This window comes from Pongo pygmaeus, chromosome 1, assembly GCF_028885625.2.
Source record: "Pongo pygmaeus isolate AG05252 chromosome 1, NHGRI_mPonPyg2-v2.0_pri, whole genome shotgun sequence".
Lineage (NCBI taxonomy): Eukaryota > Metazoa > Chordata > Mammalia > Primates > Hominidae > Pongo > Pongo pygmaeus.
In genome coordinates, this window is record NC_072373.2 from 120,288,066 (window position 1) to 120,292,921 (window position 4,856).

At 40.8% G+C, this 4,856-nt stretch overlaps 1 long non-coding RNA gene across 1 annotated transcript; it reads right to left on the minus strand.

The window, feature by feature from the left end:
- Window positions 1-204: 204 nt before the first annotated feature.
- On the minus strand, window positions 205-4,677 carry LOC134739529 (uncharacterized). The gene is made up of 2 exons (XR_010126206.1): window positions 4,296-4,677; window positions 205-658 (listed from the first exon to the last, which is right to left on the minus strand). It is a non-coding gene; the product is annotated as an uncharacterized LOC134739529 (long non-coding RNA).
- Between the last annotated feature and the right edge of the window lie 179 nt (window positions 4,678-4,856).

A 4,856-nucleotide genomic window follows, 5' to 3' on the forward strand; every position in this document is an offset into this window, starting at 1 on the left:
AAGCTCCTATACTGTGCAGGATGGCATCCTCTTTGCCCAACAAGTAGTAAGTGAGTCAGTCCTGAAACCCCATCTTATGTCTTCCTGGATCTCCCCTAGCGCCATCTGTGTTAGTTTGGGTCCTCTGAGAAGCAAAGGCCAAAGTGAGATTTGACATGTGTATTAGTTTCCTAGGGCTGCCATAACAAAATACCACAGACTGAGTGGCTTAAACAACAGAAATATATTTCCTCACAGTTCTGGAGGCTAGCAGTCCAAGATCAGTGTGTCAGAAGGTTTGGCTTCTTCTGAACCTCTCTCCTTGGTTTGCAGATGGCCACCTTCTTGTTGTGTCTTCACATGGCCATTTCTCTTGTGTGCACCTGCTCCTGGTGTCTGTGTATCCAAATTTCCTCTTCTTATAAAGCCATCAGTCAGGACTGGATTAGGGCCCACCCTAACAGCCTCATTGAACTTGAGCACTTCTTTAAAGGTCCTAGCTCCAGTCACATTCTGAGATACTGGGGGTTAAGGCTTTAACATCTGAATTTGGGGGAAGATACAATTCAGCCCATAAAAACATGTAAGAGATCAACTGGCAGAAACATCTATGAAGGATAAAAGGGATGAGAGCAGGAGAAGGTGGGGGATGCTCCAGACTGTGATATAAGTCTGGCACCTATGAAGGAGACAGAAAAGAAAGGATTGCACAGGCAGGGTCTCAGACTGCAGCGCAGTTCTAAGAAAATTTCAGCTAGGCTGATGGGGGGTCTATAAACCAAAGTTTCCCATTAGAGTAGTCCCAAATTATGCAGCAATGGGTCTGCATTAGTACTCTTGCCATGCTAAGTCATTGGCCAGAACTGTTCAATTTCTATTTCTTCAGGGGTTTGCAAGAATCAAAGCTAGCTAAACTTCTCTATATCCTTGAGTTAAAAACCTTTGTTATTTAAAAATACTCTACAAAATGACTGAAGTAAAAAATGATACACAGGGAAGCAGCCAAATCTAAAATGTCTTTTTACGTAAACAAATTGTAGTTACTAGAGATAAATGTGGATAAATGGATTTGGGGAATGTAATATTTAGAAAGAGCAAAGGGACCTAAATTTATTTGGAATCACTTTTTAAATTCTCCACATATTTTCTGCCTCACCCAGGAATGTCTGACACAAAGTACTCATATATGATGTTTGCTAACAAATGTAAGTATTTTCAACATTTATCGGGCTATTAACTTTACCAAACTACTTCATTTACTTCCAGTAGAATGACAAAGCTTCCAATCTATAGCTGAAAAAGTATCTTTACTGCAATACAGTTTGTTTCATCTGTAAAATAATCATGGCAGCTTTCAATTAGGGATGATTTTCCTTTCTTTGCAAAAATGTGCAAAATAGTACCAAAATATTTGAGAACTCTCACTCTATGGGTGAACGCAGAACTTTTATTAATGTCTAAATAAGTTACATTTCTCCAATGAGGAAGAGTCCTCATCTCTCAGTATATTTCACCTAAAAAGGTGTAGCCAACAAACTTTTGTCTATTTTATTAAAAAAATAAAAAAATACAGTACTTAAAAACATTTTAAAGTGGCTATTTGAAATTCTGAATTTTCTACTTACTCTACTTCTCCAAGTCACACATATATTAACGTCTATGGAACTAGTATGCTTATAGCAATCAATCAATCAATTAATCAATCCTTATCTGGAGGCCATTATCCTTAGCAAACTAATGTAGGAACAGAAACCAAATACCACATGTTCTCACTTACAAGTGGGAGCTGAATGATGAGAACACATGGACACACGGAGGGGAACAACACATACTGGGGCCTACTGGAGGGCAGAGGGTGGCAGGAGTGAGGGGATCAGGAGAAATGACTGGTGGATACTAGGCTTGATACCTAGGTGACAAAATGGTGTGTACAGCAGATCTCCATGGCACATGTTTACCTATATAACAAACCTGCACATCCTGCACATACACCCTGGACTTAAAATAAAAGTTCAAAAAATAAATACTTATTTACTAAACAAATGTATCTAGAGCATATGCCAGGTGCTAGGCTGAACAAGACAGAGTACTGACCCTCAAAGAACTCACATTTCCATTATTTTCCTTTTTTCCCCCTTTAACTTAAAAAATTATTTCTGTTGTGGTAAAATATCCTAACATAAAACTTACCATTTTAACCATTTTTAAGTGTACAATTCAGTGACATTAAGTACATTCACACTGCTGTGTAACCATCACTACAATCCATCTCCAGAACTTCATTATCATCCCAAACTGAAATGCTGTACCCATTAAACCCATTAACTCCTCATTCCCCTCTTCCTCCAGCCCTAGACAATCACTATTCTACTTTCTGTTTCTATGAATTTGACTATTCTAGGTACCTAACATAAGTAGAATCACACAATATTTGTCTTTTTGTGTCTTGAGATTTTGCCTAGCATAAGGTCTTCAAGTCTAATCCAAGTTGTAGCATGTATCAGAATTTCATTCCTTTTTAAAGGGTGAACAATATTCCTTTGTACATACACACATTTTAACTTCAATTACTTTTAAATAGCTAATTTCTCATTTTATTTCTTTCAAAGACACATTATGCTAGCTGCTAGATTGTTACAATGCACTCTCTTGGGAGAAAAGATTTTCCTTCCTATCCACAATTACCTGCGGCTGCCCTTCATTTATGTTATATATGGCACAAACACATTTACCCAGAGGAGATTCTACATTCAAGAACATTTCGTAAGCAATTCACTACTGTCTCTGACATTGATAGGGTCTGCAGAGCACCATGGAACCCTGGGTGCTCAGGAAATATTATACTCAAGTACCTATGTAGTAAAATAACTCCTTTTTTTTTTTTTTGAGATGGAGTCTCACTCTGTCACTCAGGCTGGAGTGCAGTGGTGAGATCTTGGCTCACCACAACCTCTGCCTCCCAGGTTCAAACAACTCTCTGCCTCAAGCTTCTGAGTAGCTGGGATCACAGGTACCCACCACCATGCCCAGCTAATTTTTGTATTTTTAGTAGAGACAGGGTTTCACCATCTTGGCCAGGCTGGTCTTGAACTCCTGACCTCGTGATTCACCCACCTCGGCCTCCCAAAGTGCTGGGATTACAGGCGTGAGCCCCTGTGCCTGGCCATAAAAGAACTTCTAAAGAGCAGCTGTAGTGAATTTACGACCAAGACTTTTCCATAGGGAATAACCGATTAGGTTAAAAAAAAAAAAAAAAAAAAAAAAAAGCTTGTCAGAAAGCTGACAAGAAAGCTAAAAATTACCATTCTTTTCTCAGAAATCTAACAGATCCCAGAGGATTGCTACTTGGAGTTCTTCCTCAGTTTTATTAGTGCTAAACATCTGACTGGCCAGGGATGACCAAACTAAATTCCTACTGAATCCATGAAGGAAGTCAGAAAATAAAGGGTGGGGAAAACTGATCTTGGTTAATACTCAAAAGGCGTATTTTTACATTTCCTGCACCTTTGAAATGCCTTGGTGACTTACAAACCTAATCTAGGACCAAGAATGGACTTTACTGGAGAGATACAGGCCTTGAGAGGTTAAGGACTTGACTAGTGGTATCACATTAACAACTGGAAATGAGATACTGGCATTTCCCTTTCCAGCATATACTGTCTGATAAATGACTTCTTTCCCCCGATTCCAGCTTTAAGGTATAAGTGACAAACAGAAATTGTTCATGTTTATGGTATACAACATGACGTTTTGATACACATATATACACACACACACACACTGCGAATAATTAAATGAAGCTAATCAACATAATCCATCATCTCACATACTTATTTTCCTGTGGTGAGAACATTCAAGGTGTATCCTCTTCACAATTTCAAGTACACGATATATGATTATTAACTATAGAACTCATCCACCTTGTCTGACTGAAACTTTGTATCATTTGACCAACATTTCCCTATATTCCCCACTCCCGTGCCAAGACTTCTTACTTGCCTTTCTTGAACAAATACTTGAATTACAGTGTTATTATGAAGCTGTAAAGTTGCTCCTCAAGCAACTTATTGAAGGGAAGCAAGAAGCGTCGAAAAAGCAAGCGCTTTTTGTTTGTTTGTTTGTTTTTTTCGGATAGGGTTTGGCTGTTGCCCAGGCTGAAGTGCAATGGCACGATCTGGGCTCAAAGAAAACACTTATTTTTCACTAATAACAGAAAAAGCAGTGAATATTTTGAAGTCTGGATCCTGAACTCTAGGTTATTTAGGTCTGAAACCTGTACTAGGGGGAGGGGTGCAAGAAAGAGTTGATAAAATTACCTTAACCATGTGGAAACTTGAAGACTTTCTTACATACTAACCCCTCGCCCCCCACTTTTCTCAATAAACGAGCCAAACTGGCTGAAACGAAGGGACTCGTCCGCGGCGCCGGCTCAGACCCACTGTAGCCGACTCATTACCGCCCAAAGTCCTGGAGCCCTCGACCGGGCATGGAGAACACCGTGGAGGAACCTTAAGAGAGGGAATCCTGCGAAGAGAAGTCAGGTGGTGGCCTTGCCGGAAACGGGGCCAAAGTCATCTACCTAGGATTACGGGAGCCGGCGAGGGACCTATTATGTCAGGGTTCGGACAACCCAGCTCTGCGTGCAAGCCCTTCCAATTGCCAGTCTTGGGGCGGGCTCACACCTTCTCTAAAAGGCGAACTCACTACACGCCTTGGGTGCCGATCGACCCTAGCAACCCCCCGCGATTCAAGGCGGAAGTACTTCACTGGTCCTCCTCCTCCTCCTCCTCCGGACCAACCAAGCCCTGGTGAGGAAGCGCGTTGGCCCAATCACCTAAGCGGGAACTACTATCAGCCAATAGGAAGCAGGCACAGGA